Source organism: Castor canadensis, chromosome 6 (genome assembly GCF_047511655.1).
Source record: "Castor canadensis chromosome 6, mCasCan1.hap1v2, whole genome shotgun sequence".
Classification (NCBI taxonomy): domain Eukaryota; kingdom Metazoa; phylum Chordata; class Mammalia; order Rodentia; family Castoridae; genus Castor; species Castor canadensis.
The window spans coordinates 25,597,672-25,622,243 of NC_133391.1; the positions used below are offsets into that span (position 1 = coordinate 25,597,672).

The 24,572-nt window shown below is 37.2% G+C and overlaps 1 long non-coding RNA gene and 1 pseudogene across 1 annotated transcript in view; one reads left to right on the plus strand and one right to left on the minus strand.

Moving 5' to 3' along the window:
* Positions 1 to 24,572, plus strand: part of LOC141423856 (uncharacterized) — a 309,638-nt gene that overhangs the window by 247,804 nt on the left and 37,262 nt on the right. The window lies entirely within an intron of this gene.
* On the minus strand, positions 19,850 to 20,975 carry LOC141423855 (ceramide synthase 2 pseudogene; annotated as a pseudogene).

The following is a 24,572-nucleotide window of genomic DNA, read 5'->3' on the forward strand; positions in this document are numbered from 1 at the left end:
CTCTGTGAGTCTTTAGGATCTTGTGAAAAAAATAAAGAGGTGACTTCTCCATAGACTGGTGACTAAAACATATTTATTTGGAAACATAAAGAGGTTATAAATGAATGAAAATTTAAATTATTCTTTCTGGTTCCAAGCATTCATCAGCATCACACTGTACATCTTAGAACAGTATAATCACAATTTGTAAAAAATGTTTTTGAAATGATTTGCTCTTTGTTCTTTGCTTTCTTTTTTTTTTTTAATATGTTTTCCACATACACTTTTAGGGGCAAATGAAATTAGCTTTCAATGTCTTAGGTTCCAGTGATCAGATTACAGGATTTTTACTAATGCTGCATTTTTATTGATTCAGATAAAGCCTTTAGGCAAAGGTCACAAATTTCTGTAACTCTGAGTATAACAATGGGATCTAAAGGATACTTAACAGCTTCTAGTGAAAAATGGTAGTATTAAGGGAAAGAAAGGTCAGTATAAGAAGAAATTTGAAAGCATATAGGATGGAACATAAAAACTTTATAATTAGCTGTGCTAAATGAATTAAAACTCCTCTGGACAAAAGAATAGTGTAAGGCCAGGTATGGTGGTGCAACCTGTAACTCTAGCTACTCAGAAAGCAGAGATTGGGAGAATTGTGGTTGGAGGTCAGCCCAACCAAAAAATTAAAGAAGCTCCATCTGAACCAACAATTAAAAAATACATATTTAACACTATAATTCCTAACATACTGCAAAACAAAGTGGTTTGACAAAAGCACTGAGAAAACATAAAATGGAATAAGAAACAAATTAATCCCAAAGAGAAAAGGAAAGATGAAAAAAAAAAAAAAACAGGAACAAAATAGTGCAAAGAGAAAAGTTACAACAAGATGTAGACTGACATACAATATCAATAAGTATATTAAATGTAAATAGACTAAATATACAAACCAAAAGGAAAAATTGTCATAGTGCATAAAAGTAGATCCAATTCTATACTATTTGCCAAAAAAGTCCTTAAATAGAAATATACATTCAGCAATTAAAATGAAGCAATCTACTGACATTTGCAATAAATTTAATGAAGCTCTGATGTATTTTTAATGAAAATATCCACATATGATCATATGCAAAGTGCATATTTCCACTGAGACAAAATTGGGTTTTTTTTTATTGTTTGTTTGCTTTTGCAGTACTGGGGCTTGAACTCAGGGCCTTCAACTTGAGCTACTCCACCAGCCTAATTTTTTGTGATAAGATTTTTCGAGACAGGGGTTTCGTGAACTATTTGCCCAGGCTGGCTTCAAACTGCGAACCTCCTGATCTCTGACTCCTGAGTAGTTAGGATTACAGTCATGAGCTACCAGTACCTGGCAAGTTTAAGACAAAGTTTTAAGATAAGCATACCCCATGAAGTCAGTAATTGACTGGAGCAGGTTGGAAGCATGGAGGGGAAATGTGCTATATCTTGACTTTTGATAGTGATAAACATGAGGTAGATAAGCATATCAAAGTATACAGTTAAAATGGGTATGTTTTATTTTATCTAAAATATACTTCAATAAAGTTCATGAAAAAATATCAACTGTAAAAATTGGTCTACAGCAAGTAATCAGTTTAAATATTAAATTTCTTCTACAACCTATCAAGATAGTTGAGTTGGAAATCAAAGTATTTGCCATAGCAATTTGTAGTAATGACCTAATATCTAATTTCCTGATGTCAGAAATATTAGAGTTTAAAATTATTTTAATGGCACAAAAGCAATAGTTCACTCCATCTGATAGAAGTCAGGACATGTCTACTGGCCACTTATGTATTTTATATAGTCTATGATTGTTTTTAATATATATGGTTCCACCTTTGAATAAGAGCTAGAATATACTTGGATGCATGGCTCTCTGATTTCTCTGCAGCTGTCTTGTACAGATTATGAAACATTGATTTACACTGTAAATATTTGTTAGTGACAAAGAAAACATTCCCATTGGTTTCATGTTCGTGGAGGCCAAAGAGCTTGAAATAAGAGAGGGGATTTAAAAGTGTAAAAATCTACAGTTGCTAAATTTTCCTCCAATGTCCTTTGCCATAAAATGCGCTTTATAAAAACACCAAATAAAATGTCTTTCTCTTTAAGCTCTGTGTTAGTTGCTTTTGCATAGCTTTGCCCAAAGTACCAGGGAAAACAACTTAAATGAAGAGGAATTTCTTTTAGTTCATGATTTCAGAGGATTCAGTCCATCATTGCAAGGAGGGGTTGTGGAGCAGAAGTTTCTGACTTGGTGTCCAAGAAAAGAGAGGAGGAGTGACTCCTCACCCCTAGGGGGACTCACAACCCACCTCCAGTGACATTCTTCCTTCAGTTATATCCTACTTTCTAAAGTTCCCAGATATCCCAAAATAATGCCACCAGTTAGCAACCTAGGCATTAACACATAAACCTGTGGGGGACATTTCATATGCATAACATAACATTCCAATCCTGACCGCCAAAGTATGATGGTCATCTCATAGTGCAAAATGGATTCAGTCCATCCAAAGTCTCGAATATCCCAACATCGTTCAAGAGTTTAAGTTCAGTGTCCTTACTGAGATCAGGATAATTTCTTATCTCTAAGTCCCTGTAAAATCAAAAGGAAAGTTGCATACTTCTAAGATACAATTGCACAGAGTAACTATTCTTATTCCAAAAGGGAGGAACTAAAGAGTTGTCTGGGAGGGTCAAACCAAAGCAAAACCAGAACACAGCAGGGTGAATATTAAATCTTGTGGGTCCAGGTTCAGCAACAGAACATGTGTTGGCATGATGTGAGATACAATGGGCTTTGGGCAGCCCTGCTTCTGTAGCCTTGCTATTTGCGGCCACATGGCGTCTCTCTTGGACTGGCTTCACTTATTACTGGTGCTTTCCTTTGCAAATGTTCCCTGAACCTGACATCTCCAACATACTGAAGTCTACTGCATCTTAGACTTCATTCTCACAGATTCATTCATCACCCTCTCACAAGATGTTTTCATGCACTACGACCCTACTATATTTCCTGGCATCCCAGTTTTCCCTAGAAATCTGTGCGAAAGCCTCAACAACCAAGTAACTTGATTCTGCATGCCTAAAAAAACCCAGCATTATGTGAATGATGCCAAGGTATGTTTCCAGTTCAAGCAGTAGCTGGGCCTCCTTAGACCATGACTGCAGAAGCCTCTGAGTGCCTGGGCATCTGAGCATAATGAAATGAATTCTGGGAACAACTTTCTACACAGCCAGTGTGGTGGAAGTGTTCTCTTCTTAAGGGGAAGTATTTCAAATGAATTCGTCCTTTCATACCTATAAGCCTTTGATGGGTGGGGTCTAGCCGTCTAGCCAATTCCTGAGATCGCCTGAAGGCTTCTTTCCTATTGTCTCATGGCAAAGTACTTGACTTCTTTTTAATGCTACTAATCTCCTTAACAACCACACACTCCTCCTCCGCAACTTGCAGCTCACTCTTTTTCTGGCCAGACTTTACATGTTTCAAATTCTTCTGCCCTGCTTTTTTACTTCCAATTTTCTCTGTAAATATGGATAAAAGCAGTCATCTACAACCATGCCACAGACTGACTATGTGGAATTACTATCATGAAATTAATAAGTTCATTACTTTTAAATTACACTTCATTCGAACTATCAGGACACAGGCAAAAATGTAAACAAATTCTTTGCCAGAATGTATCATGAATGGACTCTTGTCCAATTCTCTTTAAAGTCCTTGTTCTTATCTGAAACCTCATGAGACTGACCTTCACTCTCCGTTGACATTTTGGTCTTCTGAACAAGAATCACCTGTTAGTCTCAGCCTTTAGCCTTTTAAGCTTTTCTAGCCTGCTTCTCCAGACTGTTTGAAATTCCTCTTACAAACCAGTCCCAAAGGCTTATCTACCACATGGTCAGGTTTAGTCACAACAAGGACCCAACTGTTCTGTTACCAATTTTCTGTATTAACTACTTTTTCCTAGCTGTGACAAAAATACCTGAGAAAACAATTTGAAGTAGGGGAAAGATTTATTTTAGTTCATGGTTTGAGAGGATTCAGTACATCATGGTGAGGAGAGCTTGATGGAGCACAATTCATGGAAGAAAAAGACTGAGGATCTACTACCAACTAGGTCCAGCCTCCAAGAGTTCTCAGATCCTCTCAAAATAGCACCACCAGCTGGTGGCCTAGGCTTTAACAGATGAACCTGTGGGGACCATTTCTTACTCAAACCAAGTCTTATAATAAAAGCTGAATACTATTTGTCATATGTGCACCACCATGTTTCATCTGATCAGGAGGAAAAGAGTTAAAATCTATAAACAATGGTCTAGTAAACAATTCCAGAACTTAGTAATATCTTAAAAGAGAATAGACAAATTTTGTAGGATATTTCAAATTTTTGTATTGTAAAAATGAAAATGACTAAGTGGAAATGAAATAATGTAACACCTACAAATTAGAAAAGGCTGTGCAGAAAATCCACAATGAAATTGAAAGGCTATTAAGAAAAATGGAATCAAAATAGTTAGAATTTGGTATTTTATTTTAAAGTTCAGATTAAATTCAGAATAGAGTCTGTACAGATTCTTCAAAGAAAGACTATGAGCATGGCAAATAGGAGACAGAACAGTCTGACTACTGAGTAAAGAGGAAACCATGCCATAGATTACATATGCACTAATTTATATATTGAAAATAAAATGTTTTATAATTAGACCCAATGGAAACTTAAAAACAATATTTATATGATCTGGACCAGCATGCAAACTATGTATGCATAGACTCACTCCTTTCTGTAAATGAAATTTTCTGAAAAACACCCTTTGACATTTTTATATATTGTTCCCACAACACCTAAAATATTTATCATGTGACCCTTTAAATAAAAACTTTGCTAAACCATGATATAGAAAATAAAGACAAATCTGACTGAATATTTATTTAATAGAGATAATGTTAAGTGGTTGCGCTAAAGAGCTGTGGTTGGTTTCCGTGGTAGAATCCACTTAAATTTAATTTCTTTAATTGATGCAAGAAAGAGGAACTATGATAATGAAATATATATTCTTTGTTGTTGGGAGGGTGAGAGAGAAAAGGCCAGAGAGAGATATAGAATCAGGCAGAATTTCTGTATTTCTATTATTAGTAATATAAAATATAAGAATTTTTAAATAACTCATTTTTAACCCAAGAAATTAGGAGAGTTCTATACTTCTAGAATGCTCTTCCATTGCTATTTTATTTTTAATTGAAGATCCTTGGACCACTTACTGAATCTCTGGACCTTTTCCTGAGAAAATTCACCTAACCATACACACATGTTGCCTATTTGGTTTAGTATGTGAAAACTTTAGTGATCCTGCACAAACCCTCCTATAATGTCATGGCAAGAATTTTCTTGTAAATTAAAACAAATTCAAAATCCCATTGTAGCATGGGATGAAATACTTTATATTTTATTCTTAATTATTTTGCATCTTCTCTTCTGCATGTTATAAGAATATAAGCAATGTTTCTGAAAACCATAAGAAATTACATGCTACTAAGTAAAATTAAAGAAAGAGTTGATAGGTTTCTAAGTAATTATTGTTTCTAAATAATTAATAGTATTAATACTATTGATTAATAAAGTAAGCAAATGCTAATTATATTAAATTATTAAGTACATATTTCAGTAAAAATTAAAACTTTTGGCTACAATAACCTTTGAACTTTCCAAGAAGCTTTACCTTTCACTCAGAACTTTGTTTTTAACCCCAAATTTCCCAAAGATAATGCATTATTCAGGGTTCTCCAGAAAAATAGAACTGTGTGTGTATGCATGAAAGATTTTTTGAGAAGTCAGTTAATGAGATAATGAATGCCAATAAGTCCCAAAATCTGTAGGGCAGACTTACAGTCTGGAGACCCACGGAAATGTTGATATTACAGCTGAGTCCAAAGGTTGTCTGCTGACAGGACCCTTTTCAGGGGGAGGTCAGTCTCTTTTGTCCTTTTAAGACTTTCAACTGATTAGGTAATTCCTTCCACTTTAACTTCTAAGATGAATATTATCCTCACATAGGCATTGCATAGGAGTGTTAAATTGTGATTTTTATGACTGATCCTTGGAGAATCTTCTTTACTTTGTCTAAAGTGTTTCTTCAAAAACCCCAGGTGTATCACTCACAATCACAATCAAGAACCATGAGGTTAAATAAAGCTTTATTATGGCAAGACACTTTACACACTTTAAATTATTAAAATGTGCTTTCATGCAGGTTCATAGGGAGATATGTTTCACTTACAGAGTTTGTTAAATACATTTTACCATTGAACCTTTCTTACACAACCTGCTACCATTTAGGGAACTGATACTTCTTGTCCAACATTACAATTTATGAAAGAAAAAACAGGGGTCAAGTAGGATAAAACATTGACCAGATTTGTACATCTTAATACTAACAGAAAAAAATTGAGTTTGTGGGGTTCCTTGCTTTTTCTTATGCTCTTTTTCTTCTTATTAAATAACTGAATATTTTATTCCTCTTAAATCTCTTTCCGGTAACTGCAATCAAAATCATCATAAATTTAGTTGTGGAATTCTTCATTGCTATGGTGGGTAGAGTTTACTTTGAATGAACTGTGACAGGGAACAATTTGTCAATCTCATACCCATTCTCTCTAAAACACCACTTCAGTTGCCTAAAAGTTAGCTCTAGTCAGTGTTGAATGCTGAGGATCTGAAAGATTGACAGTCCTTATCTGGCTAATCAGAGGATAGAAATGATATAAAGATGGCAGTCACTACTCTATAGTGTGCCTATGAGGAAGTTAAGATCATCTACCCATGATTCTTGAGAAAGTTTTATCAGAACTCAGCAAACTTTATCATGAGTTTTAAATAAAGGATACTTCATGGTCCAGATGTTTTCCTCATTACTATTCAAAGATTCCAATTCTCATAAGAGGTATGAAGACATGGTAGTGTGCTTTATTATAGGGCATTCAAAATAAGTGTCTAATAACATCTACATCACCAGACTTTTCAAGTCAGTTGTTTAAAACATAAATGACATGTGATTTATGCTTATTATAAAATTAAGTATTCTTCTTTATTAGTCTGTTTTGCATTATTATCATGAAGTGTCTGATGCAAGCTGATTTAATAAAGGAAAAGGGTTATTTAACTCACAGTTTAAAGTCTCCAAGATAGTGGATTGTGAAACTCACCACAATCCTGTGTCTTCATGAACCAGTTATAAAACCTCAGGTACATGGCTACAAGGAAAGATGGAAAGTTAGTAAGCCAGAGGAGGGCACCTGTAAAAGAAGAGACAGTTAGTGGCTAGAGGAAATACACATTGAACTTTAGATCTATAAAAGAAACCAAGAGAAAATTTTGGTTGGGTGGAGCCCAGAGTGACCCCATAGAAGCAGGATCTGATCTCCATCCCAAGATTCACTGCTCAGCACATTTGTGGCAAGAGCCAGCCACACGTGACATGGTGCAAACTAAACAGAAGCCAGGTGGCTCAGCCTAGCCAACATGCCTTACTTGGCTTGTAGAACACATGCCTGGGGCAAAGGTGAGACACAGGAGCAAGCAAGCCTGCAATCGTTTAAACTTGCTAATTCCCTAAAACCGCTGCTCGCATAGTGTATATATATGTACATACAACTGTGTGTCAAAAGTTGGCCACCTGCCACTCTGCAAATGAAACATCAGCGAGGGTGCTAGGTGCAAAAGGGCAAAGCTTGATGCTGACAAATTGGAGCTGCCACTGAGTCCCTTGTTCAAGACACGGTGTGGACCATAAGATGGTATACTTGGTACAATGAGTCCTGGTTACTAACAGTGCAAGGAGGCCCCTCCACACCATCCTCAGTTGCTACCTCAGATTCCTGGAACTACCCTATCCTCATCAGAACCCAGGCAGAAGCCCCTTCCCAGAGTAGCACAACCCCTTCGAATTTCTTCTGCTCTACAGGACCTGCCCCACCCTACTCTCAACTTTATTTCCTGGCACAAAGCCTTAACCAACCACAGAACACCATGCCCAGGTTACACCCAGTGGGAATCCTAGTCAATCTGAGGCTCAGAGGAGATCTGTGAGTAAACCCAACAGGAGAACCACAAGCAGAACAGTGAGGGCCAGAGATTGGAGAACTCCTACAATACTGATGGAGTCCAGGTGTTATACACTCTCCCCCTCAACAAGAAAGAAATACTGACCTATGTATCTATTATTTTGTAAATTTCCTATTTTTAGTTTATTCTACTTTATTGTTTTTAATTTTCTATTATTTTGCAATCCCTGAGAGTATCACCTTTCTCTGCAAAAATTAAACAATATCCCCACACACTATTATTACATCCAGTGTCAATTTACACACTTTATCTCCTCCCCATCTTCCTTCTTCCTTTGTCCTTCATTCAACATCCCCCCTTGTTTTTACTACTTAATATTTGAATCCTACACCTTTGATCTTTTTAAGACTTTAATATACTCTATAAGAACTCTAGTCCCTTTCATATAACATAATTGGGATTATATATGATGACTCCAATTGTTTTCTTATGTGGTATAAATATCTGTTTTGGATTTTTATTTACTTTGGTTTGACCTCAGGTCCTTGAAATTGTTAAGTAAATACTTTGTGACTTGAGTCATGTCCCCAGCCATTTTTGCCTTAGTTATTTTTCAAACAGTGCCTAATACTTTTGCCCAGGGCCAATCTAGGACTATAACACTATTGTCTTTGCAGAGAAGAGAAGATAAATACAAACAGGAAAAAAAGGGAAAGAATAATTCTTATTATATGAGTACATAAATAAATAATAAATAAATGAAGACTAGGAAAGAAGCATTAAAAATATAATAAAAAGACAGGAACTACTACATACCTTTACATGATAACTCAATGTTAATGGTCTCAATTCCCTAATGAATGATATAGACTGCAGAATTGGATAAAAAAAACCAAAGTTCAACCATTTGTTGCCTATGAGAAATGTACCTCTGTGGCAAAGACAAATGCAGTCTTAAAATGATGAGGTAGAAAAAGTTATTTTAAGCAAATGAGGCCGGAAAGCAAGTAGGTATAACAATACTCATATCTGACAAAGCAGAATTCAAACAAAAATAAATGAGACCTAAAGGTTAGTTCATATTGATAAAGGGTAAAATCCATCAAGAGAGATAAAATATATGTGCAGTGAACATTGGCATATCCAATTTCATAAAACAAACACAAATACGTAAAAGCACAGATAGACTCTGACAAAAAAAATAGTTGGTGACTTCAGTACCCACTCTGGTCACTAGATAGGTCACCTTGATAAAAAAAAAATTAACAAAGAAACCTATGAATTAAATGATAATATAGATCAAATGGACAATAGACATATACAGAATATTCTACTAAACATCTGCTGAATACACATTCTTCTCATCAGCCCACAGAACTTTCTTCCAAACAGATAATATTTTAGTACATAAAATAAGTCTTGGAAAATATAAGAAAATTGAAATAATCTGTTATATTTTATCAGACCACAGGGAATAAAACCAGAAACCAAAAGCAAAAGAAACTATAGAAAATATTCAAATACATGGAGCCTAAACAATATACTGCTAATGACTAGAGAGTAATCAAAGAAATTATGGGAAATTTTAAAAATCTTTGAATCAAATAAAAATGAAAACACAACTAGCCAGAATCTTTGGGGTACAGCAAAGGCAGTGCTAAGAGGAAAGTTTGTATCTATTAATAATTACATTAAAAAATCAGTGAGATTTCAAATAAATAAACTTATGATGTACCTCAAACTCTTAGAAAAAGAACAAGTCAAACAGAAAATTAGTAGGTGGAAAGAGATAAGAAATATCAGGGAGGAAAATAATACAATGAAGTCTAAGAGAATAATACAAATAATCAATAAAACAAAAAGTGAGTTTGTTTGAAAAGATAAACAAGGTGGATACACCTTTAGCCAATCTTACCAAAAGAAAGTAGAAGAAGATCCAAATTAATAAAATTAGGGATGATAAAGTAGATTATCACAACATATACCTATGAAGTCCTGAGGATCATTAGGGAATACTTTGTAAGCTAATAAACTGGAAAATCCAGAAGAAATGGATGAATTTTCACATATGACCTACCTAAATGAATCCATGAGTATTTCAACCATTTAAACAGATCTAAAATGATCAGTAAGATTGAAGCAATAAAAAAGTCTCCCAACAAAAAGGGCTTAGAACCAAATGGGTTCTCTTCTGAAATCTACCAGCACTTTAGAGAACAAACACCAATGCTTCTCAAATTATTCTATAAAACAGGAATAGAAGGAATGCTACAAACTTACTTTATGAAGCTCGTATTATCCTGATACCAAAAATGGTAGGATTTTTTTATTTGATAAATAAATTTAATTTTGGATAATGGGAAATCCAAATATGAACAAGCCAGCTTGAATGTTCTCTCATCAAATGGTTTTAAAAGGTCATAATTAATTTTAATGTAATACATATATGAAAAACTGTCTTGACTTCCTAAAGAGCTTCATCCTTTATATTGCTGAAGAAGAGGTCATAGTTTCAAAGTCAACTTCTGCCTGCAAAGATATTGATCTAACTCTGTTTGGTCTGGTAATATTTTTCTCTGATGCTACGATTTCACTTTGTACCATAGCTGATTTATTCCAACTTGGAATGCATCCAATGTTCAGCTGGCTGAAGGGAAAAAACAATACTAAAGAAGCTCCTTGTACCTATAGGCTACACCTCCACATTAAACCCACTGCACAGTCAGCTTGGAGAAATTAGAGAGAAAACTGCCCAAGCATGTCAACTATTTAAGCTTAAAGACCCTGGGAGGAATGAAACAAAAGAGAAAGGAATCCAGGGGTGTTTCAGCATAATCACGCTGGCTCATGCCACTGAAGGCACAGCTGGAACTGAGAGCTCACTGCTGTGAAGAAGCTTGTAATTGTATTCCTTTTCCCCTATCACAAGTAGACATATGTAGGCTGTATGTGTGTGTGTGTGTGTGTGTGTGTGTTAAACTTCCCTGATACAAAAGCAAAGAGAGGAAAACACCACCAACGCTGATATGTTTCCCATTTCTGTGTCGTAAATGTACAATGTCTTTACTATTTCTATGTCCCCTTTGCTGAAGTTCATATTTCACCTCTTGATAAATAAAACAGCATGATGCCCAGCATTTTAAGACCTTTTTACTCATTGTGAAATTCAGTTAGAGAATTCCAATAGTGCATTGGGATGCAATACTATTATATTCAATATATTGTATTTAGGCGGTGAACACATGGGAGTGAAATTTTACTTTTCTTTATTTTTCATGTCTTCAGTGTTAGGAGAGATATCTTCTGGAAATCCAAACCACTGGATTTCAGCACAAGTGTTAAGAAGTCAGCATCAGTTTCCCTGTGTTCTCATGTCCCCATCACAATGGCTTTTTGGGTCATTTCCATTTGTGGATTTAGTCATTTGTTCAGAATAACTGGTAGCAAAGGCAGGCTCATGAGAGAAGAGATGGATGGCATTTTTTGGAAATAAAAGCTGTTCATAGAATCTAATACTCAGAGAGTGAAAAATCATATGTCTCTTCATTTGTGTCTGTTGCAGAAACAGAATTTAGGACAGGTCCTAAAGTTATGCACTTCAATGAAAGGGAGATAGAAGTAAGCTTTGTTTCTTTTCAATATTGTTAAAACACCAATTTACAGAAACAAGCAGCATTTCATGTGAAATACCTCTGTTTCAGAATATCATCAAACTATTTTGCTTACTCTAATATATTTATAAAAAAAAGAATAAATACTATCTAACATTAGTGATGGGTAGTCATCTCAACTACTGAAGTCAGTTGTTCTGTAATAATTACTGTAAAAAACATATGCTGAGGCTGAGTGCAGTGCCTTATGGCTATAATCCCAGCTACTTCAGATATGGAGCTTGGGAGGATCACAATTCAAGGCCACTTTAGGCAAAAAGTTAATGAGACCTCCATGTCAACAATAAGCTGTCATGTCATGTGTCATGATTTGCGTCTGTAGTCCCAACTACACAGGATGTATAGGTAGGAGAATCAGGATCTGAGACCATCTGGGCAAAACTCTAGAACTGATTTGAAAAATAACCTAAAGCCAAAAAAAACCCAAAACAAAACAGAAAAAAACCCAAATTATATCTATGTATCATCTATCTATCTATCTATCTATTTGTCTCTCTATCTAGAAAGATAGGAAGACTTTTCTGTTATTTTTCAGTGCAAATCAAGAGACATACACTTATATAGCCATACCATATTAAAATATGGCCCGAAGTCTGAGATCCAATCCATAATAATTTATATAATTCTTAGTATTCTTAAATTGCATTTTCTCATTTTCAAATAGCAGAGCTGTCCCCCAAATTCTTTTTTGTTGTTTTTTTTTTTTTGCAGTGCCGGCGTTTGAACTCAGGGCCTACTCTTTGAGCCGCTCCACCAGCCCTTTTTTGTGATGGGGTTGTTTAAGATAGAGTCTCGCAAGCAATTTGCCCTTGCTGGCTTTGAACTGTGATCCTCCTGATCGCTGTCTCCTGAGTAGCTAGGATTATAGTCATGAACCACCGGTGTCCAGCTGTTTCTGAAGTTCTTAACAGAAACCATTGCACTACAAATGCAGATACACCATAAATAGGAAAAATTGTTTGTATAATAATTCTGCATCTTAGATGTGGATATTATTTTAGAAGTTCTATTATTACTAGGCAGGTATGAGTTTAAAGTCTGACTATATTAAGAATCTAGGGGCACTTGGCTTCTTGTTTTGATTTTAATCCTTCAGTTTGCATAGCGGTAAGTACTGTCTACATAATAGTTTTGTGGGGTTTTCTTTGGCAGTACTTGGGCTCTACCACTTGACCCACTCTGTCAGCCCCTGTCTACTTAATGGATTTGTCATTTATAAGTGAAAAATGACATGCTAACCACAAAAGGTATAGCTGCTGGCATATAGTAAGAACTTAGCTTGCATGAGCCTCTTTTGTATTTTGAGACAGTCTCCCTATGAGTCCAGGCTATTCTCCAACTCACTAAATGGCACAGGCTGGCCTCAAACTCACAACCCTCCTACCTCAGTCTCACAATGTGCTGGGATTACAGGCATACACCACCATGCTCAGTTAAGACATTTTCTATTTATTGATTTCATTATAAATAATATAATTATTCTGTGATACCCACCTATTTAATAAATATTTTATTTATAATCTAGTCTATGTTTGATATCTATAAAATTTCCAGGACCTGATAGATAAGTCAATATATATCTGTGTTACTAACTAACAAGTAATACATGTAACTTTAAAATCTCCTAACTTTAAAATCCATAATACCAAAAAATTCTTCTGTGAAGTTTCACATTAGATTGAACTAACACTTGAGTTATTTTAAACACTTTTAAAATCAATGAACCAGTTAATTATTGTATTACAGCCAAGTCTACTAAGATTTTTTTCACATGACTGATTTAATGTTTGAATTTATTAATTAAAAAATAATTAGAGAAGTATTTAGTTAAAATAAAAAGCTCTCATATGAATTCAGATGCCTAAACCTCAAGGCAGTGGAGCCCACAGATTAAGCCCACTGGTTTTGATATCAGACAGACCTGGTTTGAATCATGACTCCATCATTCATAAAATGGTGGTTTTGAAAAAAAAAATGTCTTTTTGTTGCTTCTTCTGTAAAATAGGGACAATATGGGCAACAACCTCTTGGAGCTTTTGCAAGGACTGCTTAGCATGCCCTAGCGCATAAGAAAATGTTCAGTCAATATTACTGACTGAAGTTACTGTAATTATCTGTGTAGAAATGTCCACCTACCTAATGTTACATGCAAATGGAGAAATTACAACTGATATATGGATTTCTTAAATGCGTAAAATACATTGAAATTACTTTTATGTTTTTCCATTGACACATGAAATCATATCTGTTCTTGCATACTGCAGGATGTTTTCATGTGTACATATACACATGCAATGCTGAAATTTGACTGAATGACAAATGCCTTACTTCACATTGTCATTATTTTTCCTATGAGAACACTTAATGTCCACTCTTTTTGTATTTTTCAAGAACTTCATTGTATAGTTGCAGTGTTGTACAATGTGTCTCCAAACCTCATTTTAACTACATAGTTTTAAATATACATCTTTCCATCCTCTCTCCCCTTAGCCACTCCAATATCTGGTAACCACCAACCTATTATCTATTTCTGTGAAATCAACACTTTTAGATTCCACTCAAGAGTGAGGTCTTGTAATACTTTCTTTTTTTTTTAAATTAATCAATTTATTTTATTTTATTATTCATATGTGCATACAAGGCTTAGGTCATTTCTCCCCCCTGCCCCCACCTCCTCCCCCACCTGCTCCCTCCCTCTCCCCCCGACCCCCCCAATACCCAGCAGAAACTATTTTGCCCTTATTTCTAATTTTGTTGTAGAGAGAGTATAAGCCATAATAGGAAGGAACAAGGGTTTTTGCTGGTTGAGATAAGGATAGCTATACAGGGCGTTGACTCACATTGATTTCCTGTGCGCCTGACTCACAGAGTTACCTAAAGTCCTCTAGGTTTATTCATTATGTGACAAATGATAGGAATTCCTCCTCGTTATGGCTGAACAGAATTTCATTGTATATGTATGTAGTCTTCATCTATTCATCAACTGATAAGCATAGGCTGATTCCACATTTGGCTACTGTGAACAGTGAATGTAATGATTTCACTTCATTTGGATACTTAGCCAGTAAAAAGATTTCTGGTCATATAGTACATCTAGTTTTAACTTCTTGCCTAATTGCTAGGACTAGGACTTCCAGTAGTACTATGTTGAATACTAGTGATTACACATCTTGTATTTTTCCAGATTTTACTGAAAAAATATTCACCATTTCCCTGTTCTGTGTGATGTTAGCTATGGTTTTGTCATATGGCCTTTATTGTGTTGAGGAACTTCCTATACTTAATTTGTAAAAATATATATATATTTTTAATCTTTCTTGGTGCTGGGATCGAACCTAGGGTCTCACGCATGCTAGGCAAGCGCTGTACCACCGAGCTACATCCCAGCCCTGTAAAAATATTTTTTAACACAAAGGGATATTGAACTTTGCCAGATGCTGTGTTTTCATCTGATGAATTGATCATTTTTTGTCCTCCCCTCTGTTTCTGCAAAGATGTGTCACATTTCTGGATTAGTTCTGTTAAACCATCCTTGCATCCAGAGATAAATCACACTTGATTTTTGTGAATAATCTGTAATGTGCTGCTGGATACAGTTTGCGAGCGTTATTTTTGAGAATATTTGCATGTATGTTCAGCAGAGATAATGGTTTCTATTTTGTTGTGCCTTTGTTTGGTTTTGGTATTGGGGTAATGTTAGCCTCATAGAATGAGTTTGGAAACATTGCTACCTCTTCATTTTTTCAGAACAGTTTGAGAATAATTGTTTTCATTTCTTTATGAAATGTTTGGTAGGATTCAGAAGTAAAACAATTAGGTACTAGAGTTTTCTTTGATGGGAGATGTTTTATTACTTATTCAATCTTTTATTACTTATTTAATATTATTAATCACTGTTAATCTATTCAGATTCTCTAACATTTGTACATTTCTTCTCAGTTTTCCAATTTTGGGTGCAGCGTTATAAACCAGTCTCACTTGATTCTTAGTGTTTCTGAGGCATCATTTGTACTGGCTCCTCATAAGTTTCTGATTTAATTTATTTTATTCTCTCTTCTTTTTAGCTATTGTAATAGACAAATGACTATTTTGTTCATCCTTCAAAGACTTTATTATGTTCCATGGATTTTTTGTATTATTTTTCTACTCTTATTTCATTTATTCTTCCTTCAAACTTTATTATTTTTCTTCTTCTAATTTTGAGTTGTATTAGAATTGCTATTCTATTTTTCCTCAGCTATATAGTATTAAGTCATTTATTTGGGATCTATTCTGAATTTGGCTTTTTACCAATGAGTGTTACTTTCTAGATTTCTATTTTACTGATCGTTGTACTTTTCTTTTATTTTGAAGAACTCTTTTTAGCATTTCTTATAGAATACGTCAAGTGATGATGATCTCCCTCTACTTTTGTTTGAGAAAGTTTTTAACCTCTCTTTCATTTAATAAGGACAGTTTTACTGGGTACAGTATTCAGTATTCCTTTTTCTCCTTTATTCATATATTCATATGTGCATAGCTGTTTGGGTCATTTCTCCCCCCTGCCTCCCCGCCACTCTTTTCCCCCTCCCCCCCCCCTTTTGTCCAGGCAGAACCTGTTCTGCCCTTTTCTCCAATTTAGGTGAGGGAAGACATAAGCAATAATAAGAAAGACAAAGCATTGCTGCTACTTGAGGTAAGGAGAGGTGTACAGAGAGATTACTAGCATTGCTTCCATGCACAAGTGTATTAAAACCCGAATTGATTAAGCTCTACCTAATCTCTTCACTACTTCCCAGTCACCTCCCCATATTGACCTCTGTCACTTTAAGGTTACAGTATTAGCTCCTCTGCAGTGGGCACATCAAACACTTTCAAGTTTTTGGGTTTCCTACCTATCCCTATTCCTCCCATATGTGCTCTCCCCTTCACGTGTGACCCAAGTCCAACAACATTACTGCCTTTGCCCTAGATCTAAAGTCTGCATATGAGGGAAAACATATGATTTTTGGTCTTCTTAGCCTGGCTAACCTTGCTCAAGATGATGTTCTCGAGTTCCATCCATTTACTTGTGAATGATAAGATTTCATTATTCTTCATGGCTGAGTAAAATTCCATTGTGTATAAATATCACATTTTCTGAATCCATTCACTAGTAGTGGGGCATCTTGGCTGTTCCCATAACTTGGCTATTGTGAATAGCGCTGCAGTAAACATGGATGTGCAGGTGCCTCTGGAGTAACCTGAGTTGCATTCCTTTGGGTATATACCTAAGAGCGGGTTTGCTGGATCATATGGCAGATCTATATTTAGTTTTTTAGAAGCCTCCATATTGTGTTCCAGAGTGGTTGCACTAGCTTGCATTCCCACCAGCAGTGTACAAGGGTTCCTTTTCTCCCCACATCCTCCCCAACATTTGTTGGTGGTGGTGATTTTGATGATAGCTATTCTAACAGGGGTGAGGGTGGAATCTTAGTGTGGTTTTGATTTGCATTTCCTTTATGGCCAGAGATGGTGGGCATTTTTTCATGTGTTTTTTGGCCATTTGTATTTCTTCTTTTGAAAAAGTTCTGTTTAGTTTAGTTGCCCATTTCTTTATTGGTTCATTGATTTTGGGAGAGTTTAGTTCTTTGTTCTTCCTGTATATTCTGGTTATCAGTTCTTTGTCTGATGAATAACTGGCAAATGTTTTCTCCCACTCTGTGTGTGGTCTCTTCAGTTTAAAGACCATTTATGTTTGTTGTGTGAAAGCTTTTTAATTTTATGCAGTCCCATTTGTCCATCCTTTTCTCTTAGTTGCTGGGCTGCTGGGGTTCTATTGAGGAAGTCCTTGCTTAAACCTTTTGTTTCTAGAGTATTCCCTGCTCTTTCCTGTACTAACTTCAGAGTTTCAGGTCTGATAATAAGGCCCTTGATCCATTTTGAGTTAATACTGGTATAGTGTGATAAACATGGATCTAGTTTCAGTTTTTTGCAGATGGATAACCACTTTTCCAAGCAACATTTGTTGAAGAGGTGTCTTTTCTCCATCGTACACTTTTGGCAACTTTGTCAAAAGTAAGGTGGGCATACCTGTGTGGATTCATATCCAAGTCCTCTATTCTGTTCCACTGGTCTTCATATCTGTTTTTGTGCCACTACCATGCTGATTTTATTGCTATTGCTTTGTAGTATAGTCTGAAGTTGGGTATTGTGATACCTGCAGCATTGTTCTTTTTGCTGAGTATTGCCTTGTGTCTTCTGTTTCCAAAGGAACTTTAAGGTAGATTTTTCAATCTCTGTAATGAATGTCATTGGGTTTTTGATGGGAATTGCATTAAACATGTAGATTGCTTTTGGTAGTACAACCATTTTTACTGTGTTGATTCAACAAATCCATTAGCACTGGTGATCTTTCCATCTTCTGTAGTCTTCCTCGATCTCTTTTTTTCAGGGGTTTGTAGTTATCTTTGTGAGGTCATTCATATCCTTTGTTAAGTTTCCTCCTAGGTATTTGGGTTTTTTTGAGGCTCTTGTAAATGGAATTTTTTTTGCATGTATCCTTTCTCAATTTGTTCATTGTTAGTGTATAGAAAAACTCATAATATCTGTGAGTTGATTTTGTATCCTGCCCCATTGCTGTAGCTGTTTATGGTGTCTAGGAGTTTTTGGGTACACTTTTTTGCATCTTTAATATATAGGATCGTGTCATCTACAAATAGGGGTATTTTGACAGTTTGTTTACCTATTTGTATTCCTTTTATTTCTTCTTCTTGCCTAATTGCTCTGGCTAGGAATTTCAGTACTATGTTGTATAGGAGTGGGGATAGTGTGCACCCTTGTCTTGTTCCAGATTTTATGGGAAATGGCTTCAGTTTTTCTCCATTAAGTATGATGTTGGCTATAGGTTTGTCATATATAGCCTTTACAATGTTGTGGTACATTCCTTCTATTCCTCGTTTTCTAGTTTCTAGTGTTGTATCCTATCATAGGCTTTTTCTGCATCTATTGAGATCAAGTGGTTTTTGCCTTTGCTCCTATTATTGTGCTATATTACATTCATAGATTTGTGTATATTGAACCACCCCTGCATCCCTGGGATGAAGCCAACTTGTTTGTGTTGAATGATCTTTCTGATGTGTTGTTGGATTCAGTTTACCATAATTTTGGTGAAGATTTTTGCATCGATGTTCACTAAGGAGATTGGCCTATCGTTTTCCTTTTCTGGAGGTGTCTTTGTCTGATTTTGGTATGAGTGTAAAACTTCATAAAATGAGTTAGGCAGTGTTCCTTCCCTTTCTATTTAATGGAAAAAAAATTTTTTTTTAACTTTTAATATATTTTAATTAAAAAAAAGAAAAAACCACTAGCAGTATATTTTGGTATGAAATGGTCCCTCTGTTGAAATGCCAGGTGCTAGCTGTAATTCTGGTTTTAAAACTAAAACCCCAAATGTTCAATAAATAAAAATTGGAACTTGTTGCCATGTAGTCAACTATTCTAAACCAGCTAGTCTATCTGAAGACAAGAGAAAGGGGAAGAGGCCAGAGAGAGATCTTGGACCTGTGGCTACAGAGACAGCTAGCAGAAAAGTAACACAAAGGCCATCTGAGCAGTTCCCAGTATAGTCCTTATCTTTTGGCATAGGTAGGGTATGGGTCACATATGTTCCCTCCTACACTCAATTCATTTGTGTCTTTGGAGGAAAAAAGTTAAAATCAACTCAGCTTTGGAGCCTAGATCCAATTTTGGCAGAATGAGGCACGTAGATGAGATAATAAGGCACAACCCTGGCTCAAGGTCAGGGAGTCAAAGGCAAACAGGGCCAAATTCTCAAGAACAAAGAATGTGAATTATAACCTTTACCCCAGAGCTGAGGAAAGGTCTCAAAAGTAATAGAAAGGATAATTTGGAATGTAGAGAGGAAGATAAGACCATCCCCTCTCTAATAGAATGTAACCAACCTCCTCTGTACCTGGGGATACACTGGTTAGAATTTGGTTTAAAGGCAACTGGATGACAAAGAAGTAAGGAGAGAGGACCAGAAGTCTCCTCTCCCTTTCTCCTTTCTCTTCAGAGCTTAAAGTGACTGTACAGGGAAAGTTGACAAGTTCCTTGGCTTTATGAATTAATGTGGGAGACAGCTGGAACCATGGTTCAGTCATTCTTATGATGCTTGTTATTGAGGATGGGGTGACCATTGGCTAGGGGCTGGCTCTTAGCCCCTCTTCCAGGTGCAGCCTCCTCCCCCTCTGAGATCTCTGTTTCATCCTGGTCACTGTGTTCATCTTCTACTAGCTTTACAGTTATGAACTTGTGGGCCATGCACAAAATGAGGTAGGCCTAGAAGATATGTAGCATCTGTAGCACTCCCATCATGACACTGAAGTAGTAGTAATCAAAGAAGGCAGGATAGAGCTCCAGTGGGTACACCAGGGTACAATGCAGGATCCAGAAGTACAGGATGACCAGTTGAGTGATGATGAACACATTATCAAAGATAATGAAGATGCTTATCCCACGTAGTTAAACATCTTGGCTGACTCCAGCAAGTAGTCAGAAGAATCATGCAGAGTCATGATGAGAGTCCATGCTTGGATGTAATTGGCAAACCAAGAGAAGCTGATGAGGATGATAGTGGCCATGTAATGGACTATCTGTTCCTTGAAATCCTTTCATGTGACATCAGAGGCAATGTTGAAGAGCAGGAACCAGTAGAAGGAAAGTTCAATCATGTAGTACCAATACTGGGAAGGGACCATGCTCTGTATGGGATATCCCTCCCAAATTTTCCTCATGTCATAGAACCAGGGTTTATCCACAATGATGGCCATCGCAGCAATGGAGGCAATCAGGTAAAATGTGAATCTCCAGCTGGCTCCTCAAAACTTCTTGAGAAGACTGGGATGGTCTTGGTTTCAGTGGCTGCAGAACCAGTCTTCTACCTGGCAGCCAGAAAGCCTGCTTTGCCGGGACAAAAGCACTACTTCTGCCTGCTTGGGCTGCTTGCCACTAGCCAGGTAGAAATGCTCCAAGATGGCATTGAGAGGTGCCTGCAGCTGAGTTTTCTCCTTTACATTCAGGAGGACAGCTAGTGGTGTAGCCACATAAAGCTCAAAGAAGTAACAAATGATGAGGAACAGCAAGACCAGGGGTAGTATAATATAGAGGTCTGAGGCTTTGCATAGACACATCCATCTCAGTCTTCTAGATCAGCCCAGGTTAAGTTCACAGACAGCCACAGCTGTTCCCACCAGAAGTAATCATACAAGGTCTAGAGCATCCTGGGGTGATGGGGCCCATGTTTGCACAGGCTGGAGTGCTTGCTGCTGTTGATACTCCTCTTGCTGAAGTTGCTGGGCCAATTACAGGTCACTAAGGCCCAGCATGCCTTGTGGTGCTGCTGCTGCTGTAGGAACAAGGTGAATAGATAGTCCCAGTCTACCTGAAGCTGTTTCTCTGGAGAGCCACTCCCACCATCTGCCTGGAAATATTTAAGGACAGTGGTGTTAGTTCTTCCTTAAAGGTCTCATAGAATTCATCTAGAAATCCATCAGGTCCTGGACTTTTCTTTTGGGGACACTTTTTATTGTTGCTTCAATTTCATTTCATGTTAAAGATCTATTTAGGTGCTTAATACCCTCTTGGTTCAAAGTTGGATGGTCATACATATCTAGAAATTTGTTCATTTCTTCAAGATTTTCAGATTTAGTGTAATATAGTTTCTCAAAGTAGTCTCTGATGATCCCCTAGATATCTATGGTGTTTGTTGTTGTATCTCCTTTTGCATTTCTGGTTTCACTGATTTGGGTTTTTTCTCTCTTCATTTTAGTCAGGTTTGCCAGTGGTCTGTCAATCTTGTTTATTTTTTCAAAGAACCAACGTTTTGTTTTGTTGATTTCTTGTATTTTTTTGTTTCTATTTCATTAATTTTGGTCCTTTATTATTTCTCTCCTTCAACTTGTTTTGGGTTTTGCTTGTTCTTGTTTTTCTAGGAATTTGAGATGTAGCATTAAGTCATTGATTTGATATCTTTCTGTCCTTTCAATATATGCACTCATGGTTGTAAACTTTCCTCTTAGGACTGCCTTTGCTGTGTCCCATAGGTTCTGGTAGATTGTGTTTTCATTTTCATGAACGTCCAAGAACCTTGTACTTTCCTCTTTTATTTCATCAATGACCCACCGATCACTGAGCAATGTGTATTTCAGCTTCCAATTGTTTGCATGTTTTCTACTGTTGTTTTTGTTTTTGAGTTCTAGTTTAATGCATTGTGATCAGATAGAATGCATGGGATTAGTTCTGTTTTCTTATATTTGCTGAGGCTTGCTTTGTACCTTAAGATTTATTCAATTTTGGAGAAATTTCTATGGGCTGCTGAGAAGAATGTATATTAAGTGGATTTTGGATGAAATATTATGTAGACATCATCTAGGTCCATTCGATCTATGGTGTGATTTAGTTCTAGAATTTCTTTCTTTATTTTTTTGGGGGTGACCTATCTATTGGTGATGGGGGGTATTCCACTGTGTTGGAATCTATATGTGTTTTTAGGTCCTTCAGAGTATGTTTTTTTTTTAATTTTTATTGTTTTATTATTCATATGTGCATACAATGCTTGGGTCATTTCTCCCCCCTGCCCCCACCCCTCCCTTACCACCAACTCCCCCCTCCCTCTCCCACCACCCCCTCAATACCCGGCAGAAACTATTTTGCCTTTATCTCTAATTTTGTTGAAGAGAGAGTATAAGCAATAATAGGAAGGAGCAATGGTTTTTGCTAGTTGAGATGAGGATAGCTATACAGGGAATTGACTCACATTAATTTCCTGTGCTTGTGTGTTACCTTCTAGTTTAATTCTTCTTGGTCTAACCTTTTCTCTAGTTCCTGGTCCCCTTCTCCTATTGGCCTCAGTTGCTTTTTAGGTATCTGCTTTAGTTTCTCTGCATTGAGGGCAACAAATGCTAGCTAATTTTTTAGGTGTCTTACCTGTCTTCACACCTCCCTTGTGTTCTCTCACTTTATCATGTGCTCAAAGTCCAGTCCCCTTGTGTTTGCCCTGATCTAATGTCTGCATATGAGGAAGAACATATGATTTTTGGTCTTTTGGGCCAGGCTAACTTTACTCAGAATGATGTTCTTCAATTCCATCCATTTACCAGCGAATGATAACATTTCATTCTTCTTCATGGCTGCATAAAATTCCATTGTGTATAGATACCATATTTTCTTGATCCATTCATCGGTAGTGGGGCATCTTGGCTGTCTCCATAACTTGGCTATTGTGAATAGTGCTGCAATAAACATGGGTGTGCAGGTGCCTCTGGAGTAAACTGTGTCACATTCTTTTGGGTATATCCCCAAAAGTGGTATTGCTGGATCAAATGGTAGATCAATTTTAGCTTTTTAAGTAGCCTCCAAATTTTTTTTCCAGAGTGATTGTATTAGTTTACTTTCCCACCAACAGTGTAAGAGGGTTCCTTTTTCCCCGAATCCTCACCAACACCTGTTGGTGGTGTTGCTAATGATGGCTATTCATTCAGTGCCCAGAAGATCTCATCCCATGCTCTTCTTGCTTTTAATGTTTCTGTTGAGAAGTCTGCTGTGATTTTGATGGGTTTACCTTTGTATGTTATTTGTTTTTTCTCTCTTACAGCAATGAAATTTCAGTCTTAATAATTTTGGTGTTTGTCCCTCAGCCTGCAATCCTGGAGATGGTGCCTCAGATGTTGTTCTGTAGTTGTCTCAGCAAAGGGGAGACATAAAGTAGAACAAAACTGCACACACACACACACACACACACACACACACACACACACAAACCCACCAAGTATCCCTAGTTCAAATGCAATACAGTTTCAGTAAGTTTTTCAGCATGCAGGTGTAGTTCAGTTGTTTTCTCATCAAAGGTAGGGAGAGAGAAAAAAGAGTCTGGAGACAGGTCTGTGAATGGCTATCTGCGGCTGTGGCTTGCCAGCTCACTGCTGTCAGCCTGCTGTAGCTGGAGGCATTATTTATGCAGATCTCAGGGGTGAGCTTAGCACTGACCTGGCCCTGCAGGCTTTGTTCACTCAGAGTTCTCTTGTGCGTGAGCTGCTGCTACAAGCTTTCCCCTTTCCAAGCACACTGGGGGAGGTGATACTAAACCTGCTTTCTCTGGCCTGCATGTTTATTTACAGTTCACATGGGAAGTGGGTCTTCTCCCCTTTCCCGTCAGGTTTTCCTCCCACCACCACTTTTACAAGCTTTCCCGCTCCTGATTGCTGGGCGTGTGCTGCTGCTCCTGCTGGCCGGTGTGTTTGTTTACAGCTAACATGGGAGGGGGGTCTTCCCCCATCTCCTGTGGAGTTTTCCTCCCTCCGCCACTCCCACAAGCTTTCCCACTCCTGGTTGCTGGGCACGTGCTCCTACTGGCTTGTTTATTTACAGTTCTGGGAGGGATTCCCCTCCCCCTCTCTTCAGAGCTCAGGGTGCACCACTCTCTTTGCCATGTGTCTTTATTGTTCTTATTGCTTATTATTCAGTTTCTCAGTCTGTCCAGGGGGCTATGCTGATCTGGCCCAGGGTTGTCTGTGGAAGTACCACGTACCGCGAAGCTCACCTTGTCTGTGTCTTCCCAAGCCGTCTGGGTGCGGGCGACTGATGGCCCGGGAGCCCTCCTGGTTTCTCCATTTAACGTGAAGTGGAGATTCTCTGCACAGGCTGGCGGTGTGGAGAGGTCAAAGTTTTGCCTTTTCTTGGTGGCCTTGTCTGCAAGGTGTGTCTCCAGTGTTTCTCCAAGATTTCACTGTAGGAGGCATGCTTTCTGCTTCCTCCCTCTAGCCGCCTTCTTGGAATCTCTTCCTTCAGAGCATGTTTGATGAAATTGGGTACATTGACG